This window comes from Sus scrofa, chromosome 7 (genome assembly GCF_054392235.1).
Source record: "Sus scrofa isolate SSC_HxYL_T2T_F1_AM1 chromosome 7, Sscrofa_HxYL_maternal_Yorkshire_Landrace_v2.0, whole genome shotgun sequence".
Taxonomy (NCBI): domain Eukaryota; kingdom Metazoa; phylum Chordata; class Mammalia; order Artiodactyla; family Suidae; genus Sus; species Sus scrofa.
Window position 1 is genome coordinate 3,057,680 of NC_139389.1, and position 17,820 is coordinate 3,075,499.

Below are 17,820 nucleotides of genomic sequence, written 5' to 3' on the forward strand. Positions count from 1 at the left end.
AAAATTCATAGAGTACCTTGTAAGGGGGACAAAGACACAGATGTAGCAGGAAAATAAGCAGGGTCCATAGGGCCCGCTGCGTTGGGAGCTCAGCCTCTGGATACTAATTCGAGCCAGTGCCAGCACGAATAAGAGCTGCTTCCTGGTAAAAAGCCTTGGTGTCTCCTTTCTCTGTACTTAAGCCCAGCTGACACTAGGAACCCGGCTCTTGATACAAAGTTTTTGTTTTTTTTCTATTCAGGGCCGAGTGGCATATGGAGCTACCCAGGCTAGGGGTCGAATTGGAGCTGTAGCTGCCCACCTACACCTACACCACAGCTCATGGCAACTCCAGATCCGTAACCCAGGGATCGAACCTGCAACCTCATGGTTCCTAGTCGGATTGGTTTCCTCGATGGGAACTCCTCAATACAAAGTTTTTTTCTTCTTTAAAAAAGAACCCTGTCGGAGTTCTCGTCGTGGCGCAGTGGTTAACGAATCCGGCTAGGAACCATGAGGTTGCGGGTTCGGTCCCTGCCCTTGCTCAGTGAGTTAAGGATCCGGCGTTGCCGTGAGCTGTGGTGTAGGTTGCAGACGAGGCTTGGATCCCTCGTTGCTGTGGCTCTGGCGTAGGTCAGCGGCTACAGCTCCGATTGGACCCCTAGCCTGGGAACCTCCATGTGCCGCGGGAGCGGCCCTAGAAAAAGGCAAAAAGACAAAAAAAAACCAAAAAGAACAAAAAGAACCCTGTCTTGGGGATGGGGTGGGAGTGGGGCTATGGATTGAAAACCACTCACTTTCAATACCATGGCATCAGAGCACAGATAAAGATAAGCACAGGGTTGGGAGGCTTAGGGAAGAGCGGGTTAGGGTGGGCTTCCTGGGGGAGGCGGCATCAGAGCAGAGAAGGTGGGAAGGTGCTGAGGATGGAGGGAGCTGTGTATGCCTAAGATGCAGAGGACCAAACAGGGTGGTGGCCTGGCCTGGCCTGGCCTGTGCCATTTCCATGACAGCACAGAAATCTGCATCTTAGGGCAGCCTGGTGCCCCTGCTCCCCCCCCCAACCCCACCGCAGAAGTCCCACCTCAAGGCAGCAGCTCGGTGGGCCTCCCTGGACATGTGCCCCCTCCCAGCCCGTGACTCCCATTCAATCTGCTTCCCTCCCTCTGGGCCCACCTTGCTCAGTGCCCTGTCTACACAGGCTAACACTGCCCGGGACCTAAGTATCAGGCTCCTCTCTCCCTCCTGCCCTACATCCAACCTGTCACCAAACTCTACTCCGTTCCTTTAAAAGCTTTAGAAGCAAATGTAATTAATGGCAGTAACACCCCTCAGGCAATGGAGGGTGCCCCCCCCAACAGGGGACAGCTGCTGGCTATAACCCCCATGCGTCAATAACGGTCTCTGTGTTTTAGGGTGAACACCCCAAAGACACTGCCTTCCTTTTCACATACAAAAAAAAAAAAAAAAAAAAAAAAAAGAGGAATCTGACAACTGGAATCATCGGGTGGGTCCTTCCCACTCTCCTTTGAGGCCTTAAGGGCCAGGTAGTCCTATTCCCATAAAATTGGGTCAGCATTGTTATTCTTTAGTAAAACAAACAAAGGTTTGGCCATAGAAGAGAAATTTGGAATCCAATTTCAGCAATACCCAATTATCCCAAGAAAACCAAGCAGTGGGCGCTTAGTTTTGGGTCTGGGGAAATTTAGGACATCACGAAGCCTCTCTGGACCGTGGTGTAGCCTGCGTTCGGTATCAGATGCTCTAAATAAGGAAACTGGGTTTGGATAAATGGCAATTTTCCTGGGTGATCTCTTGTCTCTTTAGGGGCTAAAAGCTTTAGCAAGTGGATGCTGTCTCCCTGTGAGGAGGCTTGAGGAGAGCAAAGAAGCAAACCCTCCCCATGGGGCAGCCAAACAGAACCTGAGGAATTCTACCACCCAGAGCAGCCTACAGGATTTGCGAGGAATACCAAGGCGCTCAGTAAAATCCTGGGGCATTACTGTCCAGGTGAATTGTCTTCCCACAGGACGGCAAAAAGGTCAGCGAGCTTCATCAACTGGAACAGTAAAGAAAGCATTGCACAGGGAGTTCCCATCGTGGCTCAGCAGTAATGAACCTGACTAGTCCGTGAGGACTCGGGTTCGATCCCTGGCCTCAAGCTCAGTGGGTTAAGGATCCAGCGTTGCCGTGAGCTGTGGTGTAGGTCACAGATGCGGCTTGGGTCTGGCATGGCTGTGGCTATGGTGAAGGCTGGCAGCTGTAGCTCTGATTAGACCCCAAACCTGAGAACTTCCATATGCTGCAGGTGTGGCCCTAAAAAGACCAAAAAAAGAAAAAAGCAAGCCCTGCACAAATCATTACAGTAAAGAATGTGTGATGCCAGTAACGGGTGAGGCGCAGGGACGACAGGGTGTGGAGGGGAACGGGGTGGATCGTCGCTCAGAATCCCGGACAAGCCTCCACCCGTGGCCCTTAGGTTTTCTCACCAGCAAAGTGGGCGAGTTACAGGGCCGAGTACGAGGGACAATGAGACCACGAGCCTCGTAATCTTCCGTGAGGGGCTTTCTGCCTCGAAGGGCTTTTTACTTACAGGCGTGACTGATTCTGGGAAGAAGTGTTGTGGGATCTGCTTGAATCTTGGGGCGGGGGGGGGGGTGCTGTGAATTTTGCCCCTAACAGCTGGAGCCTTTACCATCAGGGGGGTGGTGGCTGATTCAGTAGGACAAGCGATTTCTGTTTCTAGAATCAGCTGTAGCACTCCCAGAGATGGAGCAAATGGAAGATGCCCAAGCGTCATGTAATCCACCTGGTGGGCCTCTTCGACGGCTGCTATCAAGTTCGAGAATTCTCTCTCCCTTGGGGGGAAGGAGACAGGCATTTCTCTGAGAGATAGAGGGGCTGAGGCGCTAAAGGGAAAAGTGTGCGTCTTGCAAAGGGCCTTGGGCAAAGGGGGCCGGAGACAGGGCCCTCGTGAGGTTCACGAGAGACCCCACTCTTTGAACGGGGTCAGTTCTCCGAGGCAGGGGCTGCTTTGTAGCCGTGGGGCTGAGCACCGAGAGGGCAGCTCTGGCGTCCAGAGCAAGTGATTCATCTGGAGAAGGGCCCCAAGCCAGTTAAGAGGGGACACTGGGAGGGGCCCTCATCGTTCCTCAGAGCCGAGTCACTGGGAGCTGAGAGGACCCTGGAAAGGCTGAGAGAGGCTGGAGGCGCCAGAAGCACTGACGTTTGTAACCTCTGTTTCAGTGGGCTGGCTCTCTGCAGTGAGAGCAGGAACTAGGAGTGTTTGGGTTTTGTTTAGGGGCTTTGTTTGCTGGGCTGAGGATGAAGAGTTTGAGTGGCCTTCCTCTGAGGTGACCCACTTCAGGTGTCGGGGGGCTGGTTTGCCAGATGGACTAAATCTGGAGTGGATTCAGTTTCCCACCCCATCCCGGTCCCTTTTTACTAGAAGGAAATGGCCCTGTTTCAGCCCATTAATAAAGAGTTAAAAGGCACCCAGGTGGAATCAATAGCTAAAGACGAGCATTTTTAATCTGAAGTGGATTGGCCGTGGTCATGAACAGGTGCATCAGATGTTGGGGGCGAGCCTGAATTTGCTTCCAATCAACAGGCTTTGGAAAAGCCCTAGAAACTGACTAATGGCCTGAATCTGATCATATAACAAGTAGGCGAGCTGGTCTTCTGGTTGTAATTCTGGAGATGTTCCAGAGATTTCCCCAGTCCGTGGTTTTCATCCCCAGCGATGGGCCTGGCCTCACTGACAAGTGTGCGAACCAGCTGATCTAAGTCAGAGAAACCAGACTGATAGGTTTCAATGACTGTATTCGATTCCTCAGCAAATCTGTGAGGCGTTTTAGGTACTTGGGAAAAACCTTTGACTGGGGCTCACAGTTCAGCTTTAGTCCAGGAGTATAAGAAATTAAGGGTTTAGCCCCTGGGTCCTCAAAAGGCTTCATTTCAAAGGGACGGGTTCTGACACGTTTAGAGGAAAGGGGAGCAGGGAGAGTTTCAGAGAAAAGGGGGATTGGGGCGAAGAAGGAGTGCGGGCAAACTGAGGCTGAGGAGGAGGAGGGTTGGCGGCCTGGCCAGGAAGGAGGAAGATGGTGCTCGAGGCGGAGCCCAAGACAAGCCAGAGGAAGAGGAGCCTGAGGCTTCGGGAGCCAGTTTATCTTTCATTGTCTGTTTGCCTCAGTTCATCTTAAATTCTTATTTTGCAGAGAGGCAATTTTAGACTCCTGAGAACATTTGGAAAGCTCAAAATACCACCAGAAGTAGGTGTTCCATTCAGTTCTGGAACTTATAGGGCTATGGTTGTCCAATTCAGTTTTAAGAAAAGTAAGTTTGGGGACTTTAAAAGTTCCCCATAATGGCCATTGAGAGTCTAAATTTGGCCGGGCCTGTCCATTTAGTTAGAAATGAGCATGAGGAAGGACCACAATTTAAAAAAAAAAAATTTTTTTTACATTATTTACTCATGCTTGCTTTTTAGGGTCACACCCAAGGCATATGGAGGTTCCCAGGCTACGTGTCAAACTGGAATTGTAGCTGCCGGCCTACACCACAGCCACGCCAGATCTGAGCTGCGTCTGCGACCTAGACCACAGCTCACGGCAAGGCCAGATCCTTAACCCACTGAGCGAGGCCAGGGACGGAACCCGCGAAGGGAACTCCCATGTATTTGTTTTTTAGAGTATAGTTGATTTACAGTGTTGTGCCAATGCTGCTGTACAGCAGAGTGACCGGGTCACACATACATACATATATGCATATACGCTCCCCTTCTTATAATGTCTCCCTTCACGTTCTATCCCAAGAGACTGGACAGAGTTCCCTGTGCTGTACAGTAGGACCTCATTGCTTTTCCATTCTAAATGGAAGAGTTTGCATCCACCAACCTCAAACATTAGTATCTGACAAATATTGGGAGGCTATCAGTAGGGAGGAGGGGCCCCCTCAAGGTACTCAGATAATTGGGACCCCTCTCTCAGAAGTATTCTCAGTTTGTTTGAGGGGGAGGGTAAGAGAAGAATTTTCAAGGAGCCCCAACATCTCAAATAGTTTTCGGGCCTCATCCCAGCCCGTTCAAGAGGGCAGGCTGGTCCCAGAGGAGCCAGGTGAAGGCTCTTTAGCCCGGTTCCCTAGAACAAGCCCTGTTCCAAAGGGAAGGTCTGAAGAGGAGCCCATTCCCCTTGGAACTGTGTGGCCTCAAATCAGACCTAAGTGCCCAAAGCGCCTGCATACAGAACAAGGCTTTAACCAGAAAGGACAAAACCTTAAACCACATCCGGAATAAAGCCCAGAGAGTTCAAAATGCAAAGAAGCTCAAATTCAGGAGTAACGCGTACCTTCAAAATCCGGAGTCCGTGAAAAAAGCAGTGATTGACGATGAGCTGGTGTACAGATACCAGCAGTTTGCTCACCAGCCCAGGAACCGTTGAGGGTCTTCTCTAGGCTCGGATGGGCCACCAAAGTGTCGCCCTAAAGCAAAAAAGACCTTTAGATATTCCCCAGCTAAGACAGGTTTTTTCCGGGATCAGCAGAAAACCACGATGCAAAACTTCAACCACAGCAGCCACATGCCCCCCCCGCACAAAACCGGGGCAGGAGACGCTTTTATAGAGGGAAGAGGACGGTAGGCGGGCTTAGTATGCAGAGTCATGGCTTTTCATTGGCTGAGTCCTGGTAGGAAAGAAGGGGAGTTTTTTTTTCTTCCGGTTTGGGCTCAGCAGTCCCACAGGCGCGAGAGCTCCCCCTGCTGGTCTCCCAACTCTATTTAATTTTTACCGAATGGATACCCCATATTTCATTTATCCATGGTGAGTTGGTGGCCACTAGGGTTGTTTTTACTTTTTGGCTACAATGAATAGTGCTGCTCTGAACATTCCTGTGCAGGTTTTTGTGTGGACAGAATGTTCACTTCTTCTAGGTATCCCGTCATGGCTCAAGAAATAAACCAGTGAATAAAATAATAAATTTGTAGGTTGCCCTGCCATCAAGCTTATCCTCTCAATCTACTCTCCAACCTAATATTAGAATCTATTAAGCACGTAAATCTTTTAAGTGAGTAAGTTAGATCATCGTGAGCCCATATTTAAAACTTTTCAGAGCTCCCTGGTGGCTCAGTGGGTTAAGGATCCTGCATTGTCACTGCTTCAGTGCAGGTTCGATCCCTGGTGCAGGAACTCCTGCATGCCGCAGGGCGTGGCCCAAAGTAAAAATAAGTAAATAAATAAACAAAACCTTTCAATCATTTTCCGTTTTGCTGGGAAAAAAACACAAAAACCTCAGCACAGCCTCTAACCTTATGGCCCAGGGAGGAGGTGGTTGCAAATGCCCCTCTCTGTGTTTTCCGTCCTCAATTTTAGGTAAAGTGAAGCTAGAGGCGCCAGGGCTACTGGCAAGAGTAGTGGCCCTTGGTGCTTTCTTATCCATCTCCCCCACCCTGGCCTGGGGGCTTAGCCCGGAAGGGGAGGCTGCCCCCCTCAGATTCCCTCTCTCTACAAAGTCCTGCCTGAAAAAACGATCACAGCCTGTCAGAGCCAAAAGGAGCCTTGGGGTGAGTCCAGTCCGGTGACTTCCCAGCTGTGCTCTGTGGAGACCCAGGGGAGGGGGGGCGGTTGGGATGCAGGGCGTGAGCTGAGAGGACAAAAGGCTCTGTAGTCTGTGCTTCCTGCTAGCTTTCGTCTGAATCAATCCCCTGAACGAAAAAAAGCATTTGAGAACAAACAGACTGCATCCAACCCTCTTCATTGACAGACGAGGAAACGGAGGTTGAGGCGAGCCCAGCTCTTAACTTCTCCAAGCTGCTTCCAGCCCTGAGTGACCTGCGTGTCCCTGTGTCCCTGCTCCCAAGATGCCAGGAGCCAGGCCAGCACACTGGGAACTGGGAGCAGGAAAGGGAGCAGTTAAAAAGCGGAAGGACAAATGCTCAGGAGAAAAGAAGACGCGAGCTTTCCACCAAGAGGTAGTAATAGGCTGCCTGCGGGGGCTGGGGGGACAAAGGGACAGGAAGAGGGATGGCTCACTAATGACTTGCACAGGCAGGAAGCGCTGCCTCCAGAAATGTCAGCAGAGGGTGAGAAGAGGCTCATCACGTGACCAGGCTTTAAAAGTTGGGGGAGGGGCCCCAGAAATGAACGGGACGGGGAAGGGACCGAAAGGCGCGCGCGTGCGTGTGTGGGTGCGCGCGCGCACGTGCGCGCACACGGCGCTCCCCCCGCCCCCAAGGGCTCCCCCGCTGGGAGCAGCAGCTGCTGGGATCCAGCTGCCCTTTTTCATGCCAATGAAGGAGCCGCGTGGCAGCCCCCGGGAGGGGTGTGTCTGCCCCTCCCGAGTTTGCAGCTCAGGCTGGGACCTCTGAGGACGGGATCTAAAGGCTCTAAAACGACCGCCTCAGAGTTAAAAATCAAAAGCCACTCTTCTGATTCTAAAGTGCTGCAGGAAGGTGTCGCTCTCTCAACAGAGGTTTTCCATCAGAGGCGCCAGAGCGGTGCCCCCTGCCACCCGCTGTTCTAGAGCAGCCCATTTTCTTTCCCTTTGCACTGCCTCCTGCACAGGCCTCCTGCCCTGAAGTCACCCATCAGCCCTCCCACTTGCCAGGAGTAGGTGACATTGGGCCTGATGTTATTACTTTTCAAACAAAGGAACCTAAACCTTGGCCGGTAAAAGGTGCCGAGCCACCATTCCCCACCTTGAACCTGAGACAGTCACTCAGCTAAGAGAAAGGAGAGGAAGATGTGGAATAAAGCAGAGAATGTGAGTCACGGAGCTCCCTGGTGGCTCACTGGGTTAGGGGTCTGGTGTTTCACTGCTGGGGTGTGAGTTCCAGCCCTGGCCTGGGAACTTCTGCATACCTAGGGCATGGCCAAAAAAAAAAAAAAAATAGAGAGAAAGAAAGAAAAGAGAACGTGAGCCAAAGCTTCCCTTCAGGTCACTCTGCAACCTGTGGACCAAACCACTGTCTGTAAACTGCTCTGCCTCCAGTTTGGCGCTGTGTAGACATTTCCCTAGAAAAATGTCCCCATTTACCTCTGAGCCTGAATCAGAATGGGGAGGTCGGGAAGGGAGATGAAATCAGAACATCTGCTGGCCATGGGAGCAGTACCCAGCCTTCCCTCTGTCCCAGAACATGCAAGCCAGGGATGCTTTTTCTGCTTTCCTGTAAAAACTGGATAGCGGCAAAGTCAACCCTGGATCCAGTTTATGAAAAGCCACATCTCAGTTCGTTATAACCCACATGAACATGGGACCCAATGCAGCCCAGTCCTAGCCTGGCACCACTTTCCAGGAAAATAAAAGTAGGATTGAAAGAGGCCCAAATCTGGAGGGAAATTTAAAGGGGAACTTTTTTTTTCTTAAAACACAGAAAGACATCTATAAAAGGTTCTAATTCACCTCTCTCCCACCTCAACCCCCACAGCCTTCACCAAAAGCCTCCCAAAGACCTTACTCATTCCATCGACCCCCACTCCCCCCAGCCCTTGTCTCCCCTCTTCTCCTCTCCATCAATTTAGCCTTTCTGGCTCCAGTAATTTTCCAACACTTTCTTCTTAGCACCTGGATTCTGCACAAAGTTGGTCCTAGGACCCAGGCATCACTCTAACAGGGAGGCGGGAGGTGGCAGGAGGGGGAGGGAGGGTTCAAAGGTGACCCTGGAGGCTTATGCTTCTCCCTGTCCATCTCTGTGGGGCTCCGCCTGGAAGGGAGGGGCTTGACTGTGACTCCAAGCGGGGCTGGGAGCCCTAATTCACGGTGGTCCTTTCTCCTCCCAGGGGCTCAGGCTGTGCTGCTGGGCTGCTGAAGACACTCCCTGGGGGTTTCCCCGCACATCTCTCTGCAAACCAGGGGGCAAAGACTTACCTCCCTCTGTGTCCAGCCAGAGGAGGGAGCGTTCACTCATTTTATCCCCTTCCCAGGGGCTTCAGCCACTAAGCAGTTACAACCAGAGCCAGCGTGGGGGCAGCTCCAGACCCTGAAGGTCACAGAAGCTGGGAGATGTGTCCCTGGGCCAACGCCATGGAAACTGCCACAGACACCCCCCTGCCCTGCCTCCTGACCAACCCTGGTGCTGCTTCCTCGTGCGCCCCCCTCCCAACCCTCTCAGGAGCTGTGATAACAAACCATCTTTTTCTTTTTTTCTTTTTTGGCTGCCCTGTGGCATAGAGTTCCCAGGCTAGGGATCAGATTCTAGCAGCAGTGCAGCTGCGGCAACCCCAGATCCTCAGCCCACTACGCCAGGCCAGGGATCCAACCTGCCTCCCAGACACCGCCAGTCCCGGTGTGCCACAGTGGGAACTCCAAACCATCTTCTCAATGGTCATTGTCTCCTGACCTGTGGGCTGTAGTATATTCCAAATTTTCTATTAATACACTATTTTTAAATACAGCGGGGGAATTTCTCGACTCCATCGGTGGTGGCGGTCCAGCTCCGAGAGGGTGAGGGTGATCCCCAGGGGCACCCTGGTACCTGGGTCTGGCCTCTGCTTCCAGGAAGGTGGCCATGGTTTCCTCCTTTCCTTCGTCGGCCCTGATGAACTTGGACAAGAGTGAGAGTCCAGCCTGTCTGGTCTGTGATGAAATCCAAGGTTGATTTAATTCTTGGTTTTCAACTTTCTTGCTCTGACTTGATCCCATCACTTCTGATTTTCCAGACTTGGCTCTAAAACCTTCCTGGTGGAGGGAAAACGTTAGCGGCTGGTCCAATCTGAATACGAACACAGGGTAGTCTGTCCTTTTTATGGACAGCAGTTACAAAAACCCTCTCCGAACCGCTGCTGTGCCCTGACCTGCTTCATCCTCTCCTGGACAGCCAGGGCGGGGAGAGTCCCCACCTCCAAAGCGAGGTCCTGGGTGGCCCGGAGTCAGCCAAAGGCTGGACCCCACATCCGACACAGACATGGTCCTTCTCTGCTTTGGCCATCAACATCCTTGACCTTAAGTTGACCCCTTTGGCTTATTTTTAGTATTGTCCCCAAGTTAACTGGACAGGCAGCTGCATGTGGCCCCCGTTTTGTCTCAAGGAATCGCACCCCTTTTCAGGGGCTCCCTGCGTTGTCTGCAGGAAGTCCCAGGGAGGGACCTATGTTCAGAGGGTCCCGCAGATAAAGGACCAGAAGCCTGCGTGCAAGCACAGGTGTGGATGAGACAGGAGTGCCCAGGACGTGCCTTAAGCAGAGTTGTCCCACCTCAGGTTCTGAGAGCGGGTCCCATGACTGCCATCCAGGGAAAATCCGCGAAGGGCTACTCGCACTTAGTGCACAATGTGACCGGTTAACCGCTCACCTCCGCCGGGAAAGCGGAGCCAGGGTGGCTCTGTCTTCCTGGGAACCGGCTGCTCCAGACCTCTTCTGAGTGTCCCTGCTGGGGCGGGGCGAGCAGGGGCCCGCGGGGCTGGGGGCGGGGCCTGTTGGGGGCGGGGCCTGCGGAGGGCGGTGGGAGGAGCAAGGGAAGAAATCCCCGGTTATCGCGTGAATGCTTGGTGCCAGAAGTCGGGGCTCTCACACTAGCTTGGCAGTAATTATCGCACCGACTCCGAGAGATGGTGGTGTTACCTCCACTTTCCAGACGGGAGAACTGAGCCTTAAAGAGTGCAAGGAGTCTGCTGGATTTGCCGGAGTAAAGAGCACGTGGGGCAAATCAGACTTCCCATTGAGTCTGCCCTACTCCAGCGCCTGCGAGCTGCTCACAAGAGGTTGGCGCTCACACCGCCAAATGGCAAGCCTCAGCCTCAAAGCAGGCAGACTATTTGTAAATACACATTTTTTAAGGGCCACACGTGCCACTTACAGAAGTTCCCAGGGTAGGGGTTGAATTGGAGCTGCATCTGCGACCTACACCGCAGCGAGGCAAGGCCGAATGGTTAACCCACTGAGCGAGGCCAGGGTCGAACCTGCATCCTCATGGATACTAGTGGGTTCTCAACCCGCTGAGCCACATGGGGAACTCCTGTAAACACGCTTTTGATGGGAGCCTTCTAAGGCAAGTGAGCCAAGGAGCCGTGGGAATGAGGCTTGGTTCTGGGGAGGGAGGAGAGATGCGGAGAAGAACCGGCAAAGGAAGATAAGACCCAATACACTTTTACACCGTGACCTGGGTTCGCTGCACGGCCGGACCAAAGGCGACAGTGACCCAAGATCTGGCTCCGATACTGCCTGAGCCGGGTGCTGTCTCCACGCCATCCTCCTGGTTCCAAGTCCCCTTGGTTCAGTTAAAGGGTTTCAGATGGCCAACTGTCACCATATGCCACAGCCTCCCTCACCCCCCACCCCACCCCAGGCAGACCTTCTAAGTGGGTGGCAAGGGTCTTGAGCAAACCTGGTCTCCATCGCAATGCCAGGATCTACTTAGAGATTCAGACTGTGGCTTCACTTCAGAGGGTTAGGGGGACAGGGCCAAAGGGGAGCCCCTGAAATGTAGCCTTGGGACACTGAAAGCCCTGTGCACCTGGCCAGATGGACCTACTGGTGTTACTCCCAGATCGGTGGTTCTTAAAATGCTTCATTCTAGGATCTCTGTGTCCCAACTCTTGGAGTTCCCGTCGGGTCTTGGAGTTCCTGTTGTGGAGCAGCGGAAACAAATCCAGCATCCATGAGGGTGCAGGGTTGATCCTGGCCTTGCTCAGTGGGTTAAGGATCCGGCATTGCCATGACCTGTGGTGTAGGTTGCAGATGCAGCTTGGATCCTGAATTACTGTGGCTCTGGCGTAGGCCAGTGGCTACAGCTCCGATTTGACCCCTAGCCTGGGAACCTCCATGTGCTGCAGGTGCCGCCCTAAGAAGACAAAAAGCAAAAAAACCCCAGCTCTTACTACTGTTGCTTTTGTGGTTGATGAAGCACCTGGGGGCTTTGTTTATGCAGGTTATATCCACTGACATCTACCTTAATAGCTATTAAAACAGAAAAATCTGCTCCATGTGCCATGGGTGAGTGCCACCCCGCCCCCCGCCAAAATAAGAAAGCAAAAGAATCTAAAATATTTATTAATTGATTTTAGAAGAAAACAATTGCATTTTTTTTTCTTTTAAGGCTCGCACCTGCAGCACATGAAGTTCCTAGGCTAGGGGTTGAATCAGAGCTGCAGTTGCTGGCCTAACCACAACCACAGCAATGCCAGATCCAAGCTTTGTCTGTGATCTACACCACAGCTCACGGCAACACCGGATCCTGTTCCACTGAGCGAGGCCAGGGATCAAACTAGCGTCCTCATAGATACTAGTAGGATTTTAAACCTGCTGAGCCACAGCGGGAACTCCCACAATGACATGTTCACATGGAAAAATCCTCTATTTTCTAAAACGAGAAAAAATTCATCCTGAAAGGTATCAGTGTTTTACATATTTGCACATCTTTTTAATAATTGGCTTGAAAGAATACAGCCAACTCTCGTATCCACATCTGCGTCCAATCTGTGATCTGCAGAAGGATGTGGAGGAAATCCAGCCACACAGGTGCACACAGGTGAAAAGAGCTGAGTCTTCGGATGACTACAGGTCCTTGTCTTTGGTACCAAGTGGCCGAAACTCGGCTCGATGTAGCTTCTCTCTGGAGGCCACTGCGCTGAATCTGAGCCCTATCAGCAACCTCGTTCTGTTACATCGCAGGGGGCTCATCTCCTACTTTTCATGGATTTTTTCCCACACACGATTTTTTTTTTTTTTTTTTTGGAGAGACAAATTGTTTTAATATGTCCTTTCTTTTTTTTTCTTTTTCTTTTTTTTTTTTTTTTTTTTTTTTTGTCTTTTTGCTATTTCTTTGGGCCGCTCCCACGGCACATGGAGGTTCCCAGGTGAGGGGTCCAATCGGAGCTGCAGCCCCTGGCTGACGCCAGAGCCACAGCAACGCGGGATCCGAGCCACGTCTGCAACCTACACCACAGCTCACGGCAACGCCAGATCGTTAACCCACTGAGCAAGGCCAGGGACCGAACCCGCGACCTCACAGTTCCTAGTCGGATTCGTTAGCCACTGCGCCACGACGGGAACTCCCTAATATGTCCTTTCATTTTACAGAGAAACTAAGCTTTATTTTAATTTTTTTTTTCTTTTTGGCCGCCCCTGAGCATATGGCGTTCCTGGGCCAGGGATCAGATCTGAGCTGCACTTGTGACCTGTGCCGCAGCTGTGGCCATGCTGGATCCTTTAACCCCGTGCACAGGGCAGGGGATCCAACCTGCGTTCTGGCGCTGCAGACACTGCCTGGCCCGTTGTGTCACAGCAGAAACTACACTGTAAAGTTGAGAAGTAACCAACAAAGGGCTCTCTGGGTCTTAAATAAGGGACTTCGGGTGACTTATGGCTCAATTTTTCCAGGAAGTATCCTTGTTTCCCTTTTAAATTGATGTGCAGTGGATGTACAATATCGTGTTAGTTTCAGGTGTGCAGCAAAGAGAGTCACATACATATGCTCTTTGTCAGACTCTTTCCCATGATGGGTTATCACAGGATGTTGAATGGAGTTCCCTGTAGTCTCAGTAAACCCCTGCCGTGACCTATTTTATACAGGTGGTTCACACATGATTTCGTAACATCCTCAGTTGGTTGTTTGGAAAATATGGATATGCCGAGAAACACAGCTCTTCCAAACGTCGCCTCTGTCAAAAGTCGCACTTGTTTCCCTGCTGAGCTCATCAGAGACATCTGTCTGTAAGCGCTGGGAGGCCGCCACTCCCGGGTGGTCACACATAGTTCAAATGACAGTTTTCCTTCCACGTTCAGGTTTCAGAATTGGCAGCACATTCTTCCTCATGTTTTCGTTGAAGGCAGAGATTCGCATCAGTGATTTTCGAGAAAATGTCTACTGCACGGCCAGCTGTGAATGGCCCATGACGTAATGGTGTAAGTTACACTGTTTCTTTTTTCTTTTTCTTCTTTTTTGCCTTTTGTCTTTTTTAGGGCCGCACCTATAGCATATGGAGGTTCCCAGGGTAGGGGTCTTAAACCCTTTCTTAACGTAAACGGGTTCCACTCACAACCCTCTCCTAAGAGCTCTTGGGTGGTAAAGTGCTTTATGCGTACTTCCCAGTTTGTCACATAGACTATTAGAGGCCAGGTGCTCAGTGTTGAGATTTACTAAAATTGATAACTTTTACTGGTTTATGTAGGATATTCTTTGTTTTTTTATGCTGTTTTGCACTGTGCTTTTTTTTTTTTTTTGGCTGCGCTGTCAGCATGTGGAAGTTCCCAGGCCAGAGTTTGAGCCTAAGCCACAGCAACGACCTGAGCTGCTGCAGTGACAACACCAGATCCCGCTGAGCCACAAGAAAACTCCTTATGTGGGATTTTCTTAAATGATGCTGGCGTGGTTTTACCCCCACTGCTTTGGGGCAGTGCAGATGTCTGCAAAGTGACAAAGACAAGTAACGTCTTAATGTCGCTATGAAATAGTTTTGACTTCACATCCCCGCCCCCAAATGCTCAGTGGCACTGCTGCCCAGCCCTGCTGTCACTGAGAACCTGGCACATGCTTTAATCTAAAGGGGGGCTCAAGGCCTACTCGTTGCCCTCCTCCCCGCTCAGTCCCAATTTGGGGACCAAAGAGGTCCATTCGGGAGGGAGACCCGGGGGGCTCTAGCGGCTGAGCTCTGGGTCTCTCGCTCAGGACGACACCCCCAGTTGTCTTCATTCAGTGGTTCGGAGCCTCACTCTATATGTAGCCCCAAGGCAGTCATGTCTCCTTGCTGCTCCTCCAATTCCCCAAGATGCACGTCTGTTTGAGAGTTCCATCCCCCTGAGGGGTCCGACGGGCGCTCTCTACCCGGACAGGGGAGGAGGCTGGAGTCCAGTGAGACCCGTGGGGCTGTGCTTCTCTTTGCTCTAAGGACACTCTCACTCAGCTCGGGGCCGGAGCCGGGCGGCCGGTGGGGCTGCCACGCCACACACACACTGGTCCTGCCCAGCCTGGACTCTTCTGCCCTTTGCTGTTTTGGGGCTCTGGGTGCCTCAGCTTTAAGCATCCTTGGCCAGGGGGTTGGAGGGCACCCCGGGGAGCCCAGAGCTCTGCCTGCCCCCGCTGCTGTCTTCTCCCTCCCTCCATTCCTCCGTCTTAATCCCCGTTGTTACTATTATTCCTGTTTCATCAGCGTCACCTCTGGTTTTACAGCCCCGAATCTTGGCACTATTCGAGTACATCAAATTGCTTTAAGGTCTGATGTTTATTTTCAGTTTCTCTCTCTATTTTAATTTCCTTTGTTTGTTTCAGGTAAAAAAATGTCCTGCTTCTGGGAGTTCCCATTGTGGTGCAGTGGAAATGAAATCAACTAGGAACCATTAGGTTTCGGGTTCAACCCCTGGCCTCGCTCAGTGGGTTAAGGATCCAGCATTGCTGTGAGCTGTGGTGTAGGTCACAGATGCGGCTCAGCTCTGGTGTTGCTGTGGCTGTGGTGTAGGCCGGCGACCCCTACCCTGGGAACTTCCATATGCTGCGGGTGTGGCCCTAGAAAGACAAAAAGACAAAAAGACCAAAAAAAAAAAAAAAAAAATTCCTGCTTCCACCTTGTTTTTCTTGATTTTTTTCAATGAACTATTTTTAATTGGAAAAGTAATAAAAGCACATGATGAAAATGGAACGTGATAAGAGGGCATACAATGACCTCTGTCTCCTGAGCCCTGTCTGCAGAGGCGATGGCGTTACCGCTGTCTTGTGCGTCTTTCTAGAAGTCGTCTGTGCATGTGACAGGCATGCTCTTCCTCTTTATTTTACCAAGAGAAGCCATCCACACAGCTCTGGACCGGTTTGCCTTCTTAACCCCACATCTTGGAGGCTTTTTCATATCAGTGATTAAAGAGCCACCTCAATAGTTGTAAGGGCTGCACCAAGAAGATAAATTATGGACGTGCACAATGTTTTGAATCTATCTCCTTTTTCCCGAACGTGCAGGATGTTTCTGGCCTTTTCCTGGGACAAATAGCACTTTGGTGAAATACACATATACACACGAGAGCCTGGGATCGAGGTCCAGAAGTAAAACCCTGAGGTTCTGGACATATCTTGTGCCTGTAGAGACATATACATATTTGCCGTATTCGATTTACACGACATTTATGTGCAGAGAATGCATTCCTATCTTCTGTATAACAAGTGACTTAAAGTTTAGGAGCATAAACCCTATTTTAGTTTCTGAGTGCTAGGATTTGGGGAGTGGTTTCCACTCGTGGTTCTGACTCAGTTTCTCACGAGGCTGCAGTGAAGATGTCGGCTCGGGCTACAGTCATCTGAAAACTTAGATCCACTTCCAAGGTGTTGACATGCTGGGGAGCTGGTGCCGTTTGCTCCAGGAGGCTGCTTGAGTGTCCTCACAGCATGGCAGCTGGCTGCCCCTAGAGCATGTGACTTGGGAGAAACCAAGGGGAAAGCATGGTGTCCTCCGCAGTCACACGGTCACCCCCGTAACTTCCTGTTGGTACACAGGTCACGAGTTGGTACACAGGTCACCAGGAAGCAGGAGTCACTGAGGACTCTTTTGGATTCTGACTACTCTGTAGAGCAATTCTTAGATTTGCTTTGTGGACACACTTATATTCGGAAAAAGGAAAGATGACAAATTTTAATGAATTTAAGGTAGGCTGATACACACAAAGAAAGTGGTATTGAGACAAATCCAGTGCCAGTTTGTAGCAAATGATCTATGTTGAGGAATTTCCACCATCGTAATAACGGAATGAAATAATTTTGAACACTAGTACATAGCATGGGAGTTCCCGCTGTGGCTCAGCAGTAATGAATCCGTCTGGTATCCACGAGGAAGTGGGTTCAATCCCTGGCCTCACTCAGTGGGTTAAGGACCTGGCATTGCCCTGAGCAGTGGTATGCGGCTCTGATCTGACTTTGCTCTCTGTGGCTGTGGTGCAGGCCAGCAGCTACAGCTCCAATTGGACCCCTAGCCTGGGAACTTCCATATGCTGTGGGTGTGGCCCTCAAAAAAAAAGGGAAAACCCCCCCATAGTATGAAGGTTTACACTTCATATGAACTAGCATGTTGATTCTTGGCCACGTGAAGAATTTGGGAATAAATTAACTTTCACACATTAACGTCTCACAAAATCCCTGCACTCACCACAAGGTAAGGATCTGCTGAGTTTCATTTTTCCCTTTTGAATAAGATCGCAGGTGTCCACACTCTCATTTGCTTTCGACTCAGGCTCATATCTTCTGACCCGGGCCTTTGGTCTTCTGCTTATTGACAGGCAGGTGTTTGCCCTGTAACGCTGCTGTCTGTTGGCTCACATGCAGCAGGAAGTCCGAGTTGGGCTCTAGGACGTCAGAGTCTGGAGGAAAGGTAAACAGGTGGCAGTTCCTGCAGGAGAAACACAAGGCCAGGTGACACTGCTGGAGACAGGCACACAGGGTCATAAACACTGTCCAGCCAGTGCCCCCCAACCCCTCGCGCCACACCGTGTCCCGTCCGCTGTTTACTGTCCTGACTTCACAGAGCAGCGACAATTGATCACCACGGAGGACAAAGTTGGGAGTGCAGCGGTGTGACCACCGGAGGAAAATGCACCTGCTGGTGTCTCCTCAGGTCACAGGACAGAGGTCGTGTGACCTCTGGGCTTGGTTCTTGGGTGGCAGCCCTTTCCAGGCAGACTTTGGGATGTCAACACTGCCCATCTCGAAACTTTAGGTCTCACATCCTTTAGTTACACACTAGCAAAGGGCTCTCAGGACAGAGAGCATGGGTGATGGGAGGGTAAGGAAAAGACAGTGACTAAGTCCACACGTCTAACGCGTACCTACTATGTGCAAAGCTTTCTATTTCCCAGAGCTGATGTCATGATCAGAGAAGCTGAGTATGGTATGTAAGTATTTGTGCGTTGTTTGTCTCCCATTCCAATCCTGAAGCTCCCA

At 51.2% G+C, this 17,820-nt stretch overlaps 1 protein-coding gene across 3 annotated transcripts in view; it reads right to left on the reverse strand.

The window, feature by feature from the left end:
- Nucleotides 1-5,324: 5,324 nt before the first annotated feature.
- LYRM4 (LYR motif containing 4) overlaps nt 5,325-17,820 on the reverse strand; it is a 162,634-nt gene continuing 150,138 nt past the window's right edge. The window contains exons 3-5 of one of the 3 annotated variants that reach the window (XR_002346271.2): nt 17,030-17,269; nt 9,446-9,648; nt 5,325-5,457 (exon numbers count right to left, since the gene is read on the reverse strand). The gene's annotated coding sequence lies outside the window, so the exon portion shown is untranslated. Of the gene's footprint in view, nt 5,458-9,445; nt 9,649-12,997; nt 13,877-16,944; nt 17,270-17,820 lie in introns of those variants that run through there. The other 2 variants (XR_014809492.1, XR_014809493.1) reach the window with 2 other exon arrangements.